The 24278-nt window shown below is 42.7% G+C and overlaps 1 long non-coding RNA gene across 3 annotated transcripts; it reads left to right on the forward strand.

Annotated features, from left to right (window-relative positions):
- The first annotated feature begins 342 nt into the window (after positions 1-342).
- Positions 343-19481, forward strand: LOC144311320 (uncharacterized). 3 transcript variants are annotated; one of them, XR_013376908.1, is made up of 4 exons: positions 343-630; positions 2227-2366; positions 2671-4619; positions 19233-19481. It is a non-coding gene; the product is annotated as an uncharacterized LOC144311320 (long non-coding RNA). The 3 variants fall into 3 exon arrangements; XR_013376906.1 differs by having other exon boundaries at positions 2227-4619; XR_013376907.1 differs by lacking the exon at positions 19233-19481 and adding an exon at positions 5656-6161 and having other exon boundaries at positions 2227-4619.
- The last annotated feature ends 4797 nt before the right edge of the window (positions 19482-24278 follow it).

Here is a 24278-nt window from a genome sequence, read left to right on the forward strand (position 1 = left end):
CCGCCCGCCCGCCCGCCCGCCGCTCCGGGACGGCCGCCGCGCTCGCGCTCGCGGGCGGGGGCGGGGGCGGGGGGGGACCGCGGGGGGTGCAGGCCACGGCGCTCCAGGCCACCCGCCCCCTTCAGCAGTCGCCCGGCCTCCCGTGAACCAAAGTACTGCCCCGTCCCCGGAAACCGCGGCCTCGTCCCCCTTTAGCCCTCGAGGCCACCCAGGCAGGAGCAGCCGCCGCGCCGAGGAAACCGTCAGCAGGCCGGTGGCCGGGCAGGGCAGTTCTTCAGCAAGATTCCTTCCAGCAGCGCAACTGCCCCGCGGCCCCCGGGCGCCCCGTCACGGCCCGCGGGGTGGGGGGCGCGGGGGCGGGGCCGCGCGGGGATGCGCTCCGCCGGGGGTCTCCCTCCGCCCGGCCTCCCGCGACCCTGCAGCGGGGGGCGGTCCCGGCGGTCCCGGCCGTCCCGGAGGTCCCGGCGCCGCGTCCTGCTCGTGTCGCTGCCGTGACCCGACGAAGCAGCTGCGCGTCGTCCAGCAGGGCCACGTCGTGCTCAGGGACGAAACCGTCTGTTAGGCAAAATGAAGAAGCAGGTTCTGGCATCATGATTCCCTCCCCACGGGGACCCTCCAAAGACATCGAAGGTGACCAAAGTGACGCTTCCAACAGTGAATCTCACTCTCTCTCTCTCTCTCCTTCCTCTGCCATCCGGATCCCCCAGGGCCCCTCCTCACTAGCTCCGCGCTTTCCCTTCCACTTCGTCCCACTGCTTCCATTAACTAGATTGATTTAATTGCTTTGGGGGGGGGGGGATAAGAGGGATAGGCGATGGGCCTGGCAATGGCAAGGTGGCCTTTGGCAGCCTGGGGGGTGCTAGAGACAGGGAGAGGACTGAACGCTCCAGTGTTAAGATGTGCTCAGTCCGGTCCGGATCCATCCACCTGGACGTCTGTCTGTCTGTGCGGCGGAACTGTGTCGTCAGGTGACCGCATGTACCATACCAAAACTGACACCCAGGGCACCGTGAGTGTGTGAGGAGGAGGGAGCCTATTGACTCTCTCTGACCCAAAAATGTTTACGAGCGCGTCCTGGCTCCCCATCTGACTATGAGTAATGGCTGGCACTAGGACGGGACAGAGAGGTCATCCCACAATTGTCTTGCATCAGTTCCCTGGTTGCTGTTCCAAACTGCCAACACAATTAACAGTAATTGGCTGCTTGACTAGCACGTAAGGATAAGGATGCAATGGTCCTCAGCTTCTTGTGTTGGTTAAGCCCTTGCCTTGGTTGAGCTCATTCAATCCCAGATAAATGATGGGGTGTGCCCAACCTCTCTTAGCACTTCATGACCTCACTCACCTGCCTGTGCATTAGCTTTAGCGCTGCACTCCAGAGTCACAGTTTTGCCATCTCCCTGGGGTGGGGGGCCTCAACAGAGATCTTAGCTGGCTAGTAAGGCAAGGGGAAAAGAATCTTTTACTGGGGAGGAACAGAACCAAAACCATTCTCACCAGGGTCTTCACAGCCTCTCCTCCGCTCACAGATATCATTGAACATCCAGTACCACAATTTCTGGCACTCTCTGGAGGGTGTCAAAAGCAAGAAGCTTCTGAGGAGAAACTGGGAAATGGAGCATGGGTCAGTCTCACTTCCAAAGAGGAAAGGCAGATCATGCTGGTCCCTAATAATGACCAGAATATGTATGCTGTGTGTTAGATTATTTATGCTCCCTGCTTATAGGGATTGAGGCCAGTAGATAGTGTGTCCCATTGAGAGTTGGACAAAGACTTGCTCGAAAGCTCCCTGAAGGGTTCTCCTTGGTAAAAAGAACATGGAAAACTGGGGAGGGCACAGAGCAGCAAAAATCATCAGGGAACAAGGAAAATAGTTTAGATGTATGCATTTAGAAAGGATTTCTTGAGTGCTAAGACTGAGGTAGGCTTGGGGAGGAACTGGCAGTCAGTAATAACGTGTCGGGACGCTAAGCAGTTTACGTAAGTGAACTCAATCCACAACAACCCTGCGAAACACATTATACTATTCTCCCCATTTCGCCTATAAGGAAAATGAGGCACCGCAGGATTGAGGCAATTGGCCATGGTCATACACTCGAAAGTGGTAGAACTAGAATTCAAACTCAGGTGGTGTTCTCTGGAGCCCAAGAGCCCTCCTGGACTGGATTATACATCTGGCAAGGGAGGAGCTGGTAAAAAAAAAAAAAAAAAAAATGGTTTCTCCAGAAGCCCAGGGTGACTGAACTCAGTTTAGACCCAGGGAAGAAGAGGACTCCAGGAATTCTTGAGAGCAGGATGGAGCTGGCACGGAAGCATAACAAACAGCAAACTACAAAACAGACTGAAGTACCCGGGAAGCTTCACCTGTAAGTAGCACCGGAATGAGACTTGCTGGTTAGTGTGTCCTTCTGCTGCCTTTAGAAAACAGGTTGGAAGGTGTGTCCCTGCCCAGCTGCAAACTCCCCTGGGGGGAAGGGGGCTAAGTTCCCAGAGTCCCTGCCATCACACATGGAGGCAGAAAACTAGCCCCCACCCAGCCCTCACCCAGCTCCATAACCAGCTCACTCTTTTCTAGAAAAACAAGAGACTTTTTTTTTAATAGGCAAAAGATCGATTCAGAGATGAAAATGAGATATCTTCCTATGTAATGTCATTGGGTCTTGTTTCTAGAATTTGAAAAGGGCAAGCCAAGGCATTCCTGATGGATACTGTAGGCCCACAGACCCTAGAAATGATGGAGAACCTCTGAGGACCTAAGGTCTGCCCAGAAAGAAATATAAGCAGTAGGAGGTAATTCATTAACTCTTTCATGACTTTAAAGGTGCTCTTAGCTTATCTGCAGAGCAGTTTACCAGTGACCTGGAAGAAAACTGCAACCTCACAACACAGCTCCAAAGATTCTCAGAGCCTTGAAGAAAGTCCAACCCTCACTTTACGTTGGCCCAATTTATTACTACTCTGAAAAAAAAAAAAAAAAAAGCTAATGTTATATGAGCAGTCAGTTGATAGAAGGGCATCATTCAGAAATGCTGTATGTCAAAAAGCAATACCATATTTATATGCCACATATTGCCAAACAAGGAAATTATTACCCAGTTATAAATCCTGCCATCACATAGTAATCAGGACACTGATCACATTGTCCAAACACTCAATGTTCCCTGGTTCTCTGGAGGAGTCGAATGTGTGCCTTTTCTTTGTGAGGGCTGTGTTCTGCATTACCACTTCAGCTATGAGGCGGTTGCCTTTCCTCCTTCTATCCCAGATCAACCCAGTCGTGTCCAAATGCTCCCCCTGGGTGTCTAGGCAGCCAAAGTAAAGTACATAGTCTCCTGTTATAAAAGATCTTGGGGAAGGGGCTTAAGAGAAGCTAAATAAACTTTCACTCAAGGATTTTCTGTTCAGCTTGCCCACATTTTTCTTTTAACTGGAGCCATTCGAGCTATTACACCAAACTTAAAAAATTATCCATACTACTTGCCATATGTTCTAGGATGTGGAAGCAATTTTAGAGTATTATTAATCACCCTTTAGATCATCCAAAAGATCTTTAAGTATGATTTCTTTTCAAGGTTTTCTGCACTCTTCGATGTGACTGTAATCATCTTTTAGGATCAATGTTTTCCCCGGGTAGATAGGCCTTTGGTTTTATAGGGGAAAATACACTGTGTACAGAAAAAAAAAAAATTATTCAGGATAACTTTGTTTCACAAAAGGACATGCTCCTTAGGGAAAGGTACACTTAGTTACCCTGTGGTCAACTCCTTAATATCTATGCCAATAAAAAATTTTTTTAATAATGTGCTGCTTTCTGCTAAATGAAGAGTAGAACTCAACAAATATTAATTAAAATTTTGGCATATTTGGATCCTTTTCTTTCCCTTATATAGAAGTGTCTCTAAAATTCTGAGAATTCACAACATTTCATGGAAGATAAGGATACACAGTTCAGGGGCACCTGGGTGGCTCAGTGGTTTGGGCGTTTGCCTTCTTTTCAGGTCATGATCCCAGGGTCCAGGACCCCCAGGATCCTGGGATCGAGTTCTGCATCAGGCTCCACACAGGTAGCTTGCTTCTCCCTCTGCCTATATCTCTGCTCCTTCTCTCTGTCTCATGAATAAATACATAAAATCTTAAGGAAAAAAAAAAAGATTGGGTTTGCTTAGTTCTTCTACCAGCCTCTTAAGCTATTGGTTAAGAAAAATTCACTCAATTGGGACTGACCAATTGAGTGAATTGGTCACTCAATTCACACATTCAAAGGTGGCCAACCTACCTTTGTTTGCTTCATTTCTACCACAATTTTCCTTAGTGAAACTAGAAAACCCATCTTGCACCCCTAAGACGGTACTGCCAGAGAGGAACCCTCTCCCTTGCCTGCAGAGACACCTGCTGGTCAAAGTTCTAAACTACAGGATGCCTAGCTGCGCTTCCTTTTCCTTTACACTGAAGGCCTTCTAGTCCTTTCTATTTAAACTACAGGCAGTTGAAAACCACAAACCCACATCAGGAGCCAGAAAGCTGGAATCCAAATGGAAGCCGGCTCCAGGAAGCTGGATGTCTGTACAGCCAAACAGAAAGCACAGAGGGCTGAAGTTACAACGGTGCCTTGGACTTAGGTAACAGTCTGCAACCATGGTTTTGTGCCACCCAGGGATGTCTCCAGTTAGCCCCAGGGTTCTCAAGACATTTTAAAAAGAATTCTTAGGTTTTTATTATTTATTATTTATTTTTATTTAAAAAATAATTTCCTCTGCTATGTTTAAAGAGCAGCCTGGTGGAACAGAGAAAAAGAGGCAAGGGTTTTACAGTTAGGCCTAGACTTTGTGGTCGGCTTTTCCATTTATAGGGTCATCTTGAGCCTCAGTTTCTTTTTCTGGAGAATCACTCCTACCTCACAGGCTTGTTAGGAGAATTAATTGTTATAAATATGCACAGGGACCTAGATTAAACTCTGGCACATAGTATACACTTGAGTATTCATTTCCTTCCTCTAAAAGCAAGGATACAAGGACAGGCTGCTTTCCAAATCACCTTGAAAAGATGAGGGATGATGGAGAATAGGATTAGGGCTATGAAAATAAATTAACTTCTGAGGCACCTGGGTGGTTCAGCTAGTTAAGCAGAGGATTCTTGATTTTGGCCCATCATGATCTCAGGGTCCTGGGTGGGATGGTGTCTGGCTCCCTGCTCAGTGAGGAGTCTGCTTCAGGATTTGCCCCTTCCCCTGTGCTCGCGCTCTCTCTCTCTCTCTCTCTCCCCCAAATAAATAAATCTTTAAAAAAATTAACTTTGGAGTCACAGGGAGAAAATGATAGTTTTAAGTGTTTTAGTTAGGTTTACTCAGCACATATCGTTCAGTCTTTGGAAGTTGTATTCATGATACAACCAGAGATGTCACGTAAAAACCTTCCCAATCTCACAACTTCATAAAGTAGTTATTTCCTTAAATGAGATTTTTTTAAGGCTATATTTATTAGAGAGAGAGCAAGTGGGAGGGTCACAGGGAGAGGGAGAAGCAGGCTCCACGCTGAGCAGAGCCCAATGCAGGGGCTTGATCCCAGGACCCTGAGATCATGCCTGAGCTTGAGGCAAATGCTTAACCGACTGAGCCACACAGGCGCCCCATAAAGTAGTTATTATCTCCACTTACAGATGGTCAGGTTACTTGACCCATCTGATGACTGACTCACAGCCGGGAAGTGATGAGTCTGAGAAGCAAATCCAGGCTTTTCATCGCCAAATCTTGTTGTCTTTCCGAACTTTAGAGTATACCAGTGTCTGTGGTCTGTTAAAAAAAAATGCCAAGGATTTTTTTTTCTTCACAAATTTATTTAAAGTAGATGTGTAAGAAAAATACTAAAATATTTCTATCACTGCTATGCAACAATCTGCTTAAGAAATTGCGTGCATTCCCAAACTTTCTGCAAGTGCGCTGTGAGAATTCTATAGGAGCTCTATGGGGAAAAAAAAAAAACTCAATCCTGGTAGCACGTCTTCCTTTTAAAACTCATTTAAAATCATATACGTAAAAAATTACTATTTATACCAATGCCTTCCTTTTCTGCAATAATCTACTTTTCAGATTTTACTCCAAGCACCCATGGGTGATTTTTAACTCTATCTTTCAAAATAAAATTAAAAGGCCCTCATTTCTTTTCACTCTTTTTTTTTTTTTTTTTAATTTATTTATGATAGGCACGCAGTGAGAGAGAGAGAGGCAGAGACACAGGCAGAGGGAGAGGCAGGCTCCATGCACCTGGAGCCCGACGCGGGATTCAATCCCGGGTCTCCAGGATCGCGCCCTGGGCCAAAGGCAGGCGCCAAACCGCTGCGCCACCCAGGGATCCCCTCTTTTCACTCTTAATTAAGATTATTACATTGAGTTCAATTTTAAGGTAAAAATAGGGGCAGGGTATGATGTAGGTAGGTATCAGGATCTGAGCTCTGACAATCCTAACCCCAACTGCAAACTCCACATTGAGCCACGTTCCAATAAAAGCTGGATGTGGAAACCTAAGTAGGTATCAAATACCCTACCCCTACATGTCATACCAACTCTGTTAGAAGCTTTGATTTCTCTAGAGTTTTTTTTCCAGTGACTTCCAAGCATCAAGTATTTACGGATGCATTGTTTGGGAAGTTCAAACTCTTAGAGCAGAGGACTCAAACACCTTTACAACCTGGCCCCAATCTCTGTCAGCATTTCAAATTTCAAGGATTTTGCCACTCTCCACCCTTCCCCACCCAGGACCAAAGCCAACTCCCTTAGGATCAAAACACGTTCTGCACTTTCTCTGTAACCTTTGCACCTGCTTGTCCGTGTGCTTGGAATACCCTTGAAGCTCACCCAACTGTACAGCTCAGCTCAAGATCTTCATAATCCTTGTAAAAATCAGTCATAGTTTTCTTCTGGGTCTCCAGAGCTTTTGTCTCTTCAGAGCACAGGCTTGGGAGCCAGACCGACTGGGTTCAAATGCTGACTTCACACACAACTCATTAGCGATGTGGTCTTAAAAAAATTAACGAGCATCTCTAGGCCTCAGTTCTTCAGCTGTAAAGTAGGGTTAATAATAACACCTATTTCATGGAAGTGTCAGGAAGAATGAATAAATTACTATGTATAAAGTACTAACAATAGCCTGGCACATAATTGGTGCTCTACAAATGATTATTAAAATTATTATTATTGTGAATCTGTTGTAGCATTTTTAACAGCCTAACTTACATTACATTTATGGCTCTCTGTCTAATTAGATTATAATTCCTAAAGGACAGAAACCATATCTGTTTAATTCATTATTCTTTATCTAGCACTTAACACTGTGTCTGGGACATAGCAAATATTTCTTAGATAAATGAATGTCTCCCCATTAAATTGTGATTTCCTTGACACCAAGGACTCATATGCTCAGAGCATTTCTTCATTACTTCGTTTCTCTACGCCCAGAACCTAACACAATACTGGCACCTTGGCAGCACTCAGTGTATATTGGCAAAAATAAAGCAAGAGAAAGAGAGGTTTTATCCCAAACCATATATTCTCTTTTTTGAGAGTTTATGGAGACATGACTAGCACACTAGAGCTGCCGTCCAAAATCTAACTTAGGTCTGACCGCTTTATCTTATAGTAAAGTGGAGGCCCCCAAGGCACTTATGGAGAAGCCAAGAGAAAAGCAAAGGGGTTTGCTGAGCAATCAAGCACCCTCCAGAAAATGGAGACCATCGTACTGCCCAGGATTCTATCCCTGCCAAGATACAGAGAGCTAGAATAAGGGCAAGAGAAGGGATAGTTGGCAAAGATCCAATTCTGACTTTGCTACAAGGGAAAGATGGAAGAGTCCTAGCTACAGTTAAAACATGCCCCCCAATGGGGTAACTGGGTGATGGGCTTTAAGGAGGGCATGTGATGTAATGAGCACTGGGTATCTTATAAGTGATGAATCGCTGACCTCCATCTCTGAAATCAATAATACATTATATGTTAATTAATTAAATTTAAATTAAAAAGTAAACATTTTTAAAAATTTAAAAATTACAAAACTGTGCCCCCAGGGCTGCAGAAAAGCTAAGAATAGTTTCTCCAAACAGGTAGTTTAGGGACACCTGGATGGCTCAGCGGTTGAGCATCTGCCATTAGCTCAGGGCGTGAACCTGGGTCCAGGGATCAAGTCCTACATCGGGCTCCCCATAAGGAGCCTGCTTCACCCTCTGCCTATGTCTCTGCCTCTCTCTGTATGTCTCTCATGAATAAATTTTAAAAATCTTTTAAAAAGTCTCTTATGGTTTATTTCCATCTCTCCTTTTCCCTCCCTTCCCATATGTTCATGTGTTTTCTTTCTTAAATTCCACATATGAGCAAGATCATATGGTATTTGTCTTTCTCTGACTGACATTTCACGTAGCTCCATCCGCATTGTTACAAATGGCAATTTCTCATTTTTTTATGGCTAAGAAATATTCTATGGTGTATGTGTATATATATATATACCACATCTTCTTTATACATTTATCAGTCGATGGGCATTTGAACTCTCTCCATAGTTTGGCTGTTGTTGATAATGCTGCTATAAACAATGGGCTGCATGGACCCTTTGAATCTGTATTTTTATATCCTTTGTGTAAGTACCTAGTAGTGCAATTGCTGGATCATAGGGTAATCCTATTCTTAACTTTTTAAGATTCATTTACTTAGAGGCACCTGGGTGGCCCAGTCAGTTGGGCATCTACCTTCAGCTCAGGTCATGATCGCAAGGTCCTGGGATCAAGTCCCATATCCTGTGCCCTGCTCAGCAGGGAGCCTCTTTCTCCCTCTCCTATTCCCCCTGCTTGTGCTCTCTCTCTCTCTCTCTCTCTCTCTCTCTCAATCTCTGCAAAATAAATAAAAATATTTTTAAAAATTAATTTGAGAGAGAAAGAGAGAGGCAATGAGGAAGCTGGGAGAGATGCAAAGAGAGAGAGGGAGAAGCAGACTCCCCACTGAGCAGGGAGCCTGATGTGGGGCTCAATCTCCAGACCCAGAGATCATGACCTGAACCAAAAACAAAAGTCAGTCACTTCAAGGCCACTCAGGCGCCCCTATTTTTAACTTTTTGAGGAAACTCCATACTGTTTTCCAGACTGGTGGCACCAGTTTGCATTCCCACCAAAACGTAAGAGGGTTCCCCTTTCTCTGCATCCTTGCCAACACCTGTTGTTTCTTGTGTTTTTAATTTTAGCCATTCTGAATTAAAAAGAAAAAGAATTGGCTTTTGCATATACAGGGGAAAATATGTTAGCTATTCTGACAGGTGTGAGGTGGTATCTCATCGTGGTTTTGATTTATATTTCCCTGATGATGAGTAATGTTGAGTTCCTTTTCATGTGTCTGTTGGCCATTTGGATGCCTTCTTTGGAAAAGTGTCTATTCATGTCTTCTGCCTATTTTTAAACTGGGTTATTTATTTTTTGGTTGTTGAGTTTAATGAATTCTTTATAGATTTTGGATACTAACCCTTTATCAATATGCTGTTTGCAAATATCTTCTCCCATTCTGTAGGCTGACTTTTAGTTTTGTTGATTGTTTCCTTCACTCTGCAGAAGCTCTTTATCTTGATGAAGTCACAATGGTTCATGTTTGCTTTTGTTTCCCGTGCCTCCAGAGATGTGACTAGTAAGAAGTTGCTGTGGCCAGGGTCAAAGAGGTTGTTGCTCCTGTTCTCTTCTAGGGTTTTGGTGGTTTCCTGTCTTACATTTAGGTCTTTCATCCATTTTTTAATTCATTTTTTTGTATGGTGTAAGAAAGTGGTCCAGTTTCATTCTTCTGCATGTTGCTTTCCAGTTTTCTCAACACCATTTGTTAAAGAGACTGTCTTTTTTCCTTTGGATTTTCTTTCCTGCTATGCTAATGATTAATTGACCATGGAGTTGTGAGTCTGTTTCTGGGTTTTCTCAGAATAGAAATCTTTCTATGATAGACATCAGAGATCCTGATCTATGTGTCTGTTTTTGTGCCAGTACCATACTGTCTTGATGACTACTGCTTTGTAATATAGCTTGAAGTCAGGAATCATGGTGCCTCTAGTTTTGTTTTTCCTTTTCAGGATTGGTTTGGCTATTTGGGGTCTTTTGTAGTTCCATACAAATTTTAGGAATGTTTGTTCTAGCTTTGTGAAAATGCTGGTGGTATTATTTTTTAAGATTTTATTTATTTTTTCATGAGAGGCACACAGAAAGAGAGAGAGAGAAAGAGAGAGAGGCAAAGACACAGGCAGAAGGAGAAGCAGGCTCCATGCAGGGAGCCCGAAGTGGGACTCCATCCTGGGACTCCAGGATCATGCCCCGAGCTGAAGGCAGGCGCTTAACCGCTGAGCTACCCAGGCATCTTGCTGGTGGTATTTTGATAGAGATGCCATTAAATGGCTAGATTGCTTGGAGTAGTATAGACATTTTAACGATGTTTATTCTTCCAATCCATAACTATGGAATGCTTTTCCACTTCTTTGTATCCTCTTCAATTTCTTTCATAAGTGTTCTATAGCTTTCAGAGTTTAGATCTTTTACCTCTTTAGCTAAGTTTATTCCTAGGTATCTTACTGTTTTTGGTGCAAATGCAAATGGAATCAATTCCTGGATTTCTTCTTCTGCTGCTGCTTTGTTATTGGTGTATAGAAATGCAACAAAATTTTTGCACATTGATTTTATACCCTGCAACCTTGCTGAATTCATGTATTAGTTCTAGCAATTTTTTGGTAAAGTCATTTGGATTTTCTACGTAGAATATCATGTCATCTGCAAATAGTGAAAGTTTAACTTCTTCTCTGTTGATTTGGATGCTTTTTATTTCTTTTTGTTTTCTGATTGCTGAAGCTAAGGCTTCCAGTACTGTGTTATATAGTAACGGTGAGAGTGGGCATTCTTGTCTTGTTCCTGACCATAGGGGAAAGGCTCTCTATTTTTCCCCACTGAGGATCATATTAGCTGTGGGTCTTTCATATATGGCCTTTATGATGTTGAGGTATGTTCCATCTATCCCTACTTCGCTGAGGGTTCTTATCAAGAATGAATGCTGTATTTTGTCAAATGGTTTTTCTGCATCTATTGACAGGATCACATGGTTTTTAACCTTTCTTTAATTAATGGGGTGTATGAATTGATTTTTGAGAAAGATACCAAGACAATTCAGTGGGGTAATAATAGTCTTTTCAACAAATGGTACTGAGAAGACTGGATATCCATGTACAAAAGAATAAAGTTGGGCTCCTACCTCACACTATACACAAAAATTAAATCAAAATGGATTATAGGCATAAATGTAAAGGCTAAAACTAGAAAACTTGTAAAAGAAAATGTGGGAGCAAATCTTCAAGACTTTGACTTGGGCAATGGGCTCATAGCTACAATACCAAAAACACAACAGACAATATGAATAATAGATAAATTGGACTACATACAAATAAAATTAGAAATAATAGGGGATCCCTGGGTGGCTCAGCGGTTTGGCGCCTGCCTTTGGCCCAGGGCGCGATCCTGGAGTCCCGGGATCGAGCCCCACGTCAGGCTCCTGGCATGGAGCTTGCTTCTCCCTCCGCCTGTGTCTCTGCCTCTCTCTTTCTCTCTATGTCTATGATAAATAAATAAATAAATAAATCTTAAAAAAAGAGAAATGATAAATAATTTTGTGCTGCAAATGGTACCATCAAGAAAGTAAAAAGATAACTTACTGAATGAGAAAAAAATATTTGCAAATCATATATCTGATAAAGATGTATCCAGAATATATAAAGAACTCTTATAACTCAGTAATAAACAGATAGCCCAGTTACAAGTAGGCAAAGGATTTGATTGATATTTCATCAAAGAAGATATAAAAATGACCAATTAACACATGAAAATATACGCAACACCCTTAGTTATTAGGGAAATGCAAATCAAAACCATGGTGAGACACTACCTCACACCCACTAGGCTGGCTGTAATAGAGAAGATGGACAAAGGCAAGGGGACATGGGGGGTGCCTGGATTGCTCAGTCAGTTGAGCATGTGACTCTTGGCTTGGCCCAGGTTGTGTTCTCAGGTTGTAAGATCAAGCTCTGCATGGGGCTCTGTGTTCAGCTGGGAATCTGCTTGGGATTCTCTCTCTCTCCCTCTACCCCTCCCCCAACTTGCTAACATGAGCTCTCTCTCTCTTTCTCTCTCTCTCTCAAATAATAAATAATTAAATATTTTTTTTTAAATTTTTATTTATTTATGCTAGTCACACACACAGAGAGAGAGAGGCAGAGACACAGGCAGAGGGAGAAGCAGGCTCCATGCACCGGGAGCCTGACGTGGGACTCGATCCCGGGTCTCCAGGATCGCGCCCCGGGCCAAAGGCAGGCGTGAAACCGCTGCGCCACCCAGGGATCCCTAATTAAATATTTTTTAAAGAGGATGTGGAGGAATTGGAAACTTCGTACATTGCTGATGGAAATGTAAAATGGTACAGTCACCTTGGGAAAATGGTTTAGCGACTTCTCAAAATATCAGACATAAAGTTACTATATAATCCAGTAATTCCACTTTTAGGTATACCCAAGAGAATTGAAAACATGTTTATACAAGAATTTGTATAGTAATGTTCACAGCAATATTATTCATAATAGCCAAAAAGCAGAAATAACCCAAATGTGATTCAACTGATAAATGGATAAATAAAATGTGGTATATCCATACACTGGATTACTATGCAGCAATAAAAATAAATGAGATATTCACTGAGGGGGGCACTTGACAGGATGAGCACTGGGTGTTATGCTATATGTTGGCAAATCGAACTCCAATAAAAAATATACAAATAAATAAATAGGATACCGATACATGCTACAACATAGATGAGCCTTCAAAATAGTACCTGCATGAAAGAAGCCAGATATAAAAGTCACATATTGCCTGATTCCATACATATGAAATGTCCAGAATAGGCAAGAAACAGAAACGAGATTAGTAGTTCCTAAGCGTTAGGGTTGGGCAGTAGGAAAGAATGAGGTGTGATTACTAATGGATAAAGCATTTCCTTTTAGGATAATGAAAGTATTTGAAACTTAGATCATAATAATGATTGTACAAGTTTGGTAATATACTAAAATCATTGTATACTTTAAATGGGTTGATTTTTTTTGGTATGTGAATTATATCTGGATAAAGATGTTAAAGTTTTTTTTAAGATTTTATTTGTTTATTTGAGAGAGAGTGAGTGAGAGAGAGAGCACAGGCTAGGAGAGAGACAGAGGGAAAGGGAGAACAATCTCCCCACTGAGCTGGGAGCCCAATGTGGGGCTTGATCCCAGGACCCTGCGATCATGACCTGGGCTGAAGGCAGATGCTAAACCGACTGACCCACCCAGGTGCCCCTAAACTTTTTTTTCATTAAAGAAAAACTCATGAGGAAGAAATTTTCTACTAATGGAGACTCAGCTGAAGGGAATTCAGTAAAGAGGGTGCAAAAAATATATATTATCAAGTGTTTGATTCAAGCACCAAAGGTCTTTGTAAGAAGAGACACTTTCACGGAAGACAGTGGGAAGGGTTAGTCTGCATTACTTTTGACTTGTAGAATCCAGAATTAGAATCCGTTTTCTCTTTATAAAGAGTATATGCTGCATGGGACACCTCGGTGGCTCAGTCAATTAAACATCTGACTCTCGGTTTCAGCTCAGGTCATGATCTTATAGGTGGTGGGATCAAGCCCCACCTCAGGCTCCCTGCTCAGTGGGGAGTCCACTTGAAGATGCTTTCCCTCTGCCCCTCCCCCAACTTGTGAGCTTGCTTACAAGTCTGCTCTCCCCCTCTCTCAAATAAATAAATATTAAAAAAAAAAAAAAGAATACAGGAGTGCCTGGGTGGCTCAGTGGTTGAGTGTCTGCCTTTGGCTCAGATCATGATCCTGGGGTCCTGGGATTGAGTCCCATAGCTTCTCCCTCTGTCTATGTCTCTGCCTCTCTGTGTGTCTGTCATGAATAAATAAGTAAATTTTTAAAAAAAAAATAAAAATAAAGTAAAATTAAAAATAAAAAAAGAATACATACTGCAGGGAAGGCAGAGTGTATGAGAAACACCTCTGGGAGGGAGAATTTCACAAGAGGAAGAACTAAAATTCTCCCCATTTACATTCATCAATTTTACTGAACAAGAGACAAACCCCACTTTGCATGCAATGATGTAAATAGTAAATCCCACTGATACCTGGGAAAACCAAGAGTCCCTGAAGAATCCCTCATGGTTTTAAAAAGCTCAGCTGGTTCTGTGGCAGTAGCAATGTCTGCTTATTTCTTGTCTATCCCTTGTTAATAGACCTCAAGGGTCATCAATTACAGTTTCATTTTGGAGGTTGTCTCATGGGCTGAATTATTTTCAGCTCTTATGTGTTTACTTAGTACCCTGTTTGTTGGAGAAATTAATCAAAAGGATATGACCACCAGTTGACAGTCAAGCTGGACCCTGGCAATCAGAGGCTCCTCATCCCTTTCCCTGTCCTTGGAATGTATGCCTACTGTTCCACTGTTCCACAGTGGGAGCTGTTCCAAGGACATAGTCTTGAGAGAGTAAGGTTTTGTTGAGACCATCTGGATGGTATATGTTACTGAACCCAGTTAAGGCCTCTATGTAAACTTTTTAGATTCTGAGAGATGAGTGTGGGTAATCTGCTCATCATGTGGCCTCTCAGGACCAGCCTCATAAATAAGTCCCCCAGCTCACCAATCTGGAGTGGTCTACCTCTTATTTTGATCTTTCTTTGCCTTCCATGTAAAGGGGGCCCATTTGTGAGCCAACACTATTGACTTGGAAGAGCTGAATGTGTATAAGGCTAAAGCTGCTGTTTCACAGCATCTGAGATGAAGCTATGAGATCAGCTGTTCAGAATATCTAACAGATCTAAGGGGAGATGATGAATTGCATCTCCTCCAGAATGGGGTTTGATGTAGGAGTTGGGGAAAGAAATATAATGATATTCTCTGGCTCACTTCTTCACCTCTAGTGGGGCCAAGCTGAAAGGTAATGGGAAGAAGTTGGCATGGTTTCTATAGAAGACAGTACAGCATGGCTAAGCACAGAGCACCAAAAGTGGGATAAAGGAATGACCCAAAACAAAGCGGCCACCACTTGACCATAAGTTACATAAACCAACAAGCCACAGACACCTCCTACATTGTGCATGTGAACTAGATTCACTGAAATACACTCCTTGTTTTTAAGAAGCTGATCTTAGAAAATAAACAACTTACAAAGATGATACTATGCTGTAGTTGATTCTGTAGCAAAGAATCCTTTCCCCAGGGAAATAGCCTGAGTGTATGTTAGGTGGCCTAGCATTACATCTGATAATATGAAATACGTGATTAGGACTTAGGAAGAGGGACAGATTGAATGTCCAAATTGGTGGACTGATAAAAAGAATGGTAGGTTGTCAAAGGATTGAAACTATCAGAGAAGGAACCTAAGATGTTAATTCAGATTGATAAAATCAGAACATTTTATTTTTTTTAATTTTTAAAAAAGATTTTATTTATTTATTCATGAGAGACACAGAGAGAGATAGAGACATAGGCAGAGGGAGAAGTAGGCTCTGTGCAGGGAGCCTGATGTGGGACTCAATCCTGGGACCAGGATCACGCCCTGAGCCGAAGGCAGGCACTCAACCACTGAACCACCCAAGCATCCCATTATTTTTGTTTTTGTTTTTTTTTAAGATTTTATTTATTTATTTATTTATTTATTTATTTATTTAACCCAGATGGAGAGACAGCACACACAAGCAGGGGGAGGCAGAGGGAGAGGGATCATGACCTGAGCCAAAGGCAGACCTGCTGAACTACCTAGGTGCCCCCCAAATCAGAACATTTTATGCCAGAAAGGGTCCTGGATCCTTTTTTTTAATCTTCTTATGGTACAGATGAGAAAACTGAGTCTCAAACAGATGCACCACCTATCCAAGCACCTGGAGATGTTAGAGTACTTGTCGGAGCTCATACAGGTAGCAGCGGACTTAGAATCTAAAGCTGTATCTTCTGATTCTTTCCTTATGAAGCCAGCACTCTTGCCTTCATACTCTCTCCTCCCAGGAACAAATGAAGAAAAGTCAAGAAACCAAAAGATCAAAGCAGCAGCAAAGAACATTCTCCTTTCCATGAGTATGATAGGCCAGAGATTTGGAAGACAAAGACAAAGAAAAAATAGGCAATAAGGTCTGCATTAGGCAGCTCAGGCTGCCTTGACAAAATACATACACTGGGTGGCTTAAACAACAGGAATTTATTTCCTGCAGCTCTGGAGGCTGAGAAATGCGAGATCAAGGTGTCAGCTGATTTGATTCCAGGAAGAGGGGTTCTTCATGGCTTGCAGACATACTGCCATCTCGCAGCATCCTCACCTCTCAGAAGGAAAGAGAGTAGGAGAGCCCTAGTCTGTCTTTCTCTTTTTAAGGGCACCAGTCCCATCATGGGGGCCCACTCTTCTGATTCATCAGAACCTTATTACCTCCCAAAGGCCTTACCTCCAAATACCATCATGGTAGGGGTTGGGACTTAGACATCTGAATGGGAAGGGGAGAGACACATTCAGGCCATAATGAGATCTCAGAGGTCCAAGCAAGGAAAGACCCCAAATATAGGAGGGAAAATTGAAAAAAGAAAGAAAAAGCACAAAAGACTTTTCCTTTTAAAAATTAAAAGTGACCTATGCTTGAGGCTATTAGCAGTTCAAGGTTCAGCTCCACCACTGAGTATCTTGGTGCCCCTGGACTGCTTGGGATATCTCATCTGCACAACGAAGATAGTAATAGCCTCACTACAGGGTTGCTGTAAAAACTAAAGGAGATAATGTTTACAAAAGCACTTTAGAAATTATAAAGGGTTATGTAGGTTTGTTTTCTTTACTGTCTGTTGTTCTGGGGCTATGCTAGTGTTACAAACACGAGAAGTGTGAAACGTAGTCCCTGACCTCAAGTTTCTTGAGATCCTATAAGTATAAACAAGGCTTGCAAACATGAAAAACCTTTAGGATATCACATGGCTGCAAAGGGGTGGTCAGGGATCTCATCTTCCCCACTGCAGATGGCTCTGGGATGGCTGGGTATGTCTGGCTAGCCGGGAGGGTGGCTTTAAGGGTGTTTATTTGCAAGAAGCCTTCGGATCCTCATCTGAGAGATCTCCTCCTAGGGGAATATGGAGCCAAGCACAATAGGCTCACCAAGAGTTAAGTGCCTTGTTCGTCAGAATGGTGTGTGGTCTTTGTTCCTCTGCCATAACTCCTGAGCTAAAGTCCAGCCCTCAAAGTAAAGACAGGTCTTATATAGACATTGAAAGAACTATTTTCCTATCTCCATAACACATTGGAGCTCAAACAACTTCTTTGGGGACATTCCCACCACCACCACCATAGTGTATAACACATAAGAGAGAGAAAGTATTCCCTACTCTGTTACTGACCAGCAGGTGCTCCCTTGATACCCAGTAGGAACCCAGTGGGAAAGACCCAGGGCACCCAGGAGAAAGAGCAGAGTCATGGCAGTGCCAGCCTGCAGAGGTGTCAATTTCCAGCAAGGACCACAGCACAATTACTGAATGCAGCAGTGTGCATTGTTTCCCACAGAGCAGGGACGGTCCCTAGCAGAAACTGCCATGCCAGGCAGCATAGTGGGAGGCAGTGTTAGTGGAGCAGCTCAGAGCGGCAGCAGCTCCTGATAGAGTACTGTGGATATTTTAGAAATGAAGGATTTAGATAGTCAACGGAGCTACCAGGAACATTGAGGAGATCTGCGGATCTGCAGAAAACTGGGGCCCCTACATTAGGAGGTGAGCCCTAAAAGCCAGCAAAGGTTCATGTAACACAGAGTCATTTCAGACAATAAAAAAGTTAGCAGACTAGAATCACTAACATCCCAGAGGAAGTGTCCACTGGACCTTGAAGTCGTTCACTATGCATGTTTAAATACTGAAAGGTGGGGTGCCTGGCTGGCTCAGTTGGTAGACCACATGGCTCTTGATCTTGGGGTTGTGAGTCTGAGCCCCACGATGGGTGTAGAGGTCACTTTTAAGAAATTAAATCTTTTAAAGATGTTTATTTGTGTATTTGAGAGGGGGAACAGGGAGAGGGAGAAAGAGAGAGTGCACAAGTCGGAGGGAGGAGCAAAGAGAGAGGGAAAAGCGGGCTCCCCACTTGAGCAGGGAGCCTGATGCAGAACTCCATCCCAGGACCCTGGGATCCTTACCTGAGCCAAAAACAGACGCTTAAATGACTGAGCCCCCCAGGAGCCCCCCAAAACTTAAATACTTTAAAAATATATATTGAAAGGTGTCTTTTAATCTACATGTTGGAGAACGAACACTCAACCATTAATTCTCCAACACCCCAAAGTGCCAATAGAGTTTGAAAAGAGACTTTTTTTTTTTTGAGACTTTTTTTTAATGCCACAGTGCCAGACTAAGAGCTGGGAAGTAAGTCTCCCTAGGAGGTAATTATTGCCATTCACCTATACTCAGAGCAGCTGCTGCCTCTTGCTTTTTCCAAGGAAAGCCTTCTCTGCCTTCTGCCCTGCTCCAGGGACCCAAAGGAGACAGAAAATCCTTAGCTCTTTCTCAGGGGAATAGGTTGTTCAGAATCCCGTATGCCTCCCAAGAAAAGTCAGAAATAGGTGGTAGCTGGGGATGCAATAGATTGAGATTATCCAGAGCCCTTGCCCACTTAAGAGTCCTTGCAAAGATGGTTACCAGGGTTGCTTAGGGAACCTGCAGCAGTAAATCTCAAGTGGTCTGGTAGTTGCCATAGGCAACACTCTATCTTCCCTGAAAACAAGAGACAGGTGCTCTCTTTGCATCTTTCATACATTGGGGATGAAGTTATGGGGGTAAGGGAGAAAAATTTATTGGTTTTAATACTGAATTCATTTTAAAGATGACTGATTATTCAATGAATTGGAAGCTGAGTCTCCTGTAGGATTTCCTAAGGTGGAAAGGATTTCAGTCCTCTGAGGGGAGGGATGGTAACTAGCAATCCAGCTAAGTGACAAGTAAATCAAATGAAATATAATGAAGATAAAAGTTTCTGGGTCTTTAAGCTTGCTGCCTATAACCAGAGAAAAGTCTATAAATCAGTGGTTCTTAATATTTAGTGTCTATAATAATCACCTGGGGATTTGCCCCAGTAAATTCTAGTTCATTAAGTATGAGTTGTGGCATAGACAATAGCAACTTTCTTTTTTTTCTACCACTGTCAAGAGTCTGCAAGCAACTTATTCAACTAAAACTTCAGAGCCTACGTCAGACTTGCTGAAATGATTCAGAAAAAGCTAGAAAAATCATAAAAGAAGCCTGAAGACTTGATCTCTTCCTTGGACTATGATCTTTTTGCTTATAAACACCTTCCCCATCTCAAGACGTCATCCCAGGGATGCCTGGGTAGCTCAGCGGTTGAGTGGGCGTGATCCCGGAGTCCAGGGATCGAGTCCCACATCAGACTCTTTGCGTGGAGCCTACTTTCTCTCTCTCTCTCTCTTATGAATAAATAAAATATTAATAAAAAAAGATGCCATCCCCATCCACCACTTCTGAGATTGCAGCAAGTCTTGAATATATCTAGAGCAAGAGGGATGAAGTATCTCTGGGCAGGATCTTACCAGTGTATTCTTCATATTATTGCAGTATAGCTACACTTTGAGCTAGAGATGCTAGAAATAGTGAAGAGGAGAAAAACAGTGTCCCATCTAGGCTTCAACTACCAATCCTCTTCTAAGCCTATAAAGAAAATTTCAAGCATCTAGCGGCTGTAGATACTGCCCGAAGGTCTTCAAATCACAAAGGCTTTGGTCTAATGATAAGGTCAATTTTGACCACATCCTCTTCTTAGTTCTGGCTACTCATTGTTTTAGCTCAGAGTGCCATAACCAAACCCTACAGATCGGGTGACTTAAATAACAGCAATTTATTTCTCATAATTCATGAGGTTGCAAGCCCAAGATCAGGGTGCTAGCATGGTCAGATTCTAGTGAGAGCTTTCTTCCTAGTTTGCAGACGGCTGCCCTCTGCCTGTGTCCTCAACATGGCACAGAGAGCAAATGCCAGTCTCTTCCACTTCTTTTAAGGACATTATTCCAGTCACCGGCCCCTCCCTAATGACCTCATCTAAACCTAATTAGCCTGGGCACCTGGATGGCTCAGTGGTTGAGTGTCTGCCTTTGGCTCAGATCATGATCTCAGGGTCCTGGGATCAAGTCCCACATCAGGCTCCCCCAGGGAGTCTCCTTCTCCTTCTGCCTATGTCTCTGCCTCTCTCTGTGTGTCTCTCATAAATAAGTAAACAAAATCTTTAAAATATGTAAATAAATCTAATTACTTCCCAAAGGTCCAATCTCCAAAGACTATCACATTTGGGGCTTAAGGTGTCTACATAGGAATATTGAGAAGATACAAACATTCAGTCCATAATATGGGCTGATTGCTTTATTTGGTTTTTTTAATTCTCAGAGTCGCTTTTGACCCCGGACATTTTTCCCATTCTATAGCTTTTTAAACATTTTATCATGAAAAATTTCAAACATGATAATACGAAGAAAACATAGTACAATGACCTTCTATTTGCCTATCACTCAACTCGATTATCAACCCTCTGCCACTCTTTTTTTTTTTTTTTTAAGATTCCATTTACTCATGAGAGACACATAGAGAGAGGCAGAGACATAGGCAGAAGGAGAAGCAGGCTCTCTGCAGGGAGCCTGATGCGGGATTCGATCCCAGGACCCCAGGATCACAATTCCAGGCAAAGGCAAATACCCAACCACCCAGCCACCCAGGCACCTCATCACTCTTTTTTCATGGATTCCAACCTCTAACACAAGACAAGTAGTTTCTGTGAAGGTAGAAATTGTATTTGTTTAGTTTCCCTAGAACCAGGTAAAAATGCCTGGCTCATGGGCATTTAATAAATTATTGCTGAATTAGTGCACCTGGGTGGCTCAGTTGAAGTATCTGCCTTCTTCTCGGGTCATGATCCCAAAGTCCTGGGATTGAGCCCCGGGTCAGGTTCCCTGCTCAGTGGGGAGTCTGCTTCTCCCTCTGCCTGCCACCCTGCAGACTTGTGCTCTTTCTGTCTGTCTCTCTGTGTCAAATAAATAAATTAATTAAATCTTTAAAAAAATAAATTATTGCTGAATTAATCCAGCATGAGGATGGCAGTATACTACCATGGTAGATGTTGCAGGAGACACCAAGATAAATGAGGCCTAGCTCCTGCCCCCGGAGAGCTTAGAATCCAGAGCAGAGCTAATATAGCTCGCCTCACGGTGGTCAAGAAACACCTGCCAAGTCAGAGGTATGCTGACTACTCTTACACAGGAAGTCTCTAGGTAATGGAACACAACCAGACTTTCATCAAGGAGTCACTCTTCTACCCAAGAAAAAACTCTTTCTCCTCATTTCCATCTGAGCCATAAGGTGGCTCAGGTAAGAGATAAGAACAGAAAGCTGCAGGGTCAGATAAATGAAAGGAGAACCCATTCCCTGAAAAATAGGTGTTTCATGAGAAATGACAGTGTGTGCAAAGCTCTTCTGATAGAAGGTGACAGGCAATTGGGTATTTAAAAGGAATGTTGAGCAATTACAGATGGGGATCTGAAGAAATGCCCAGTAATAAAAAGGACTCAGTAATAGTAAGACTGGTTGGGATAGTGATAGGCAGAGGCAGAGAGGAAGTGAAGCAGTAGAACCAGGAAGAAGAGATAGAGGAGACCAGAAGACTTTAAGCCACTAAGAAAAAAAATTACAAATTACTATAAGAACCTACTTTAGGGATGCCTGGGTGGCTCGTGGTTGAGCATCTGCCTTCAGCTCAGGTCACGATCCTGGGGTCTTGGGATCGAGTCCCACATTGGGCTCCCTGTGGGGAGCCTGTTTCTCCCTCTGCCTGTGTCTCTGCCTCTCTCTGTCTCTCATGAATAAATAAATAAATAAATAATCAAAAAAGAATCTACTTTAAACTAGCTTTTATTTTTTTTTTTTTTAAACTAGCTTTTAATATGTTGAAAACTATTTTAACTCTGTGGTAAATTGTATATTTTATTCCATGATGTCAGTTCATTCTCAATAAATCCCTACTAAGTATGCCATTAGGAGGCTAATTTTGATTAGGGTGTGAACAACATAGTATTAAGACATCTATACACAATATAAGGTGCCCATAGAAGATATGGGTGACATATTATGGAAGTTCAAAGGAAGGAGACTGTTTTCTTTCAGCTGATAGAATCAGGGAAGCTTTGTGGAAATGGGCATTTCAACTGGGTCTTGAAATATGGGCAGAACATGGACACATATGGGAAATCAGAACAGGACATTTCTCAAAGGTTGTCCTTTTGTTTGTTTGTTTGTTTGGTGCCTTGTTTTTAATACAAACTCCATATCATTTACAAGTTTAGAAAATGGTAATAACTCTTAACCAGTATGGCTAAGGAACTGGTTTGGATACAGCGCCAGATCTTCTGCGTGCCCACTCTGGGCTTGTTTCCACCCTGTTTGGCTGGGATGTTTTCTTGGCTCAGGATCCTGAATATTATGTTTGTGCATTTTGCTCAGTCTGTATTCACCCCTTCCCTCCTATTCCCACCATCATCCCATCACCCAAACCTGGCTATGTTGTCTTTCTTAGCTTTCTAAGAGAATGCCCATAAGATTATACATAATCAGACAGAAAGCCATATATTGGGGAATCTGTTTCTACTAAATAGACTTTACATTTTTGAGCAGTCAGGTTTTTAAAAAGATTTTATTTATTTATTCATGAGAGACACAGAGAAAGAGAGAGAGGCAGAGTCATGGCAGAGGGAGAAGCAGGCTCCATGCAGGGGGCCTGATGTGGGACTCGACCCTGGGTCTCCAGGATCATGCCTGAGCCAAAGGCAGGCGCCAAACCGCTGAGCCACCCAGGGATCCCTGAGCCATCAGGTTTACAGAAAAGGTGAGCAGAAAGTACAGAGTTCCCATATACCCCATATCACTCTCACCCCCACATTTCCCCTATTATTAACATCTTGCATTACCATACATTTGTTGCAATAGATGAGCCAATATTGACACATTATTAATTAAAGTCCATGTGTGTATGGCCCATAATTTATATTAGGGTTCACTCTTGATACTGTAAATTCTATGGATTTGGACATATGTGTAATGACATGTATCCACTGTTAGAGTGTCATACAGAATAGTTCACTGCCCCCCAAATTTGCTGAGGTCTAACTATTCATCCTTCCCTCTACACTCCAACCACTGATTTTTTTTTCCCTTTCAAGATTTTATGTATGTATGAGAGAGAGAGAGAGACAGAGAGAGAGAGAGAGAGAAAACGCTCATGAGGGGGTGGAAGGAGGAGGAGAGGAAGAAGGAGAGGGAATCCCAAGTGGACTCCATGCTGAGCCTCGAGCCCCACTTGGGGCTTGGTCTCACAACCCTGAGATTGTGACTCAAACCAAAATCAAGAGTCAGATACTGAACTGACTGAGCAACCCAAGCACCCCCATTTTTAAAATGGATTTTTTTTTATTCAACCACTGATCGTTTTACTGTCTCCATAGTTATGCCTTTTCCAAATGTCATATAGTTGGAATCATACAGTATGTAGTCTTTTTAGATTCTCTTCATTCACTTAGCAGTCAATATGCATTTAAGGTTTTTCCATGTCTTTTCATGGATTGATAGCTCATTCTTTTTAGTGCTGAATAATATTCCATTGTTTGGATATATGACACTTTATTTATCCACTCACCTCCTCTGAAGGACATTTTGGTTGCTTCCAAACTTTGGCAACTATCAGTAAAGCTGCTAAAAACATGTGCAGGTTTTCATGTGGACATGTTTTCAACTCATTGGGCAAAAACCAGGGAGCATGATTGCTGATTGCTGGAAAATGAATGTTTCATTTGGGTTTTTTTTTTAAGAGTATGTTTCATTTTGTAAGAAGCCGCCAAGCTATCTTCCAAAATGTCTGTATAGTTTTACATTTCTACCAGCAATGAATGAGAGTTCCTGTTGCTGTGCATTCTTGTCGGCATTTGGTGTTGTTTGTGTTCTGGATTTTGACCATTTTAATAGGTGTGTAGTGGTATCTATTTATTTTATTTATTTTTTCTTTTTTTAATTTTATTTATTTTTTCGATTGTTATTATTTTTTAAAGATTTTATTTATTTGAGGAAGTGCACTAGAGAGAGCAGGAGCAAGGGGGAGGGGCAGAGAGAAAGGGAGAAGCAGCTCCCTGCAGTGCAGGGAGCTTGATG

This window comes from Canis aureus, chromosome 3, assembly GCF_053574225.1.
Source record: "Canis aureus isolate CA01 chromosome 3, VMU_Caureus_v.1.0, whole genome shotgun sequence".
NCBI lineage: Eukaryota > Metazoa > Chordata > Mammalia > Carnivora > Canidae > Canis > Canis aureus.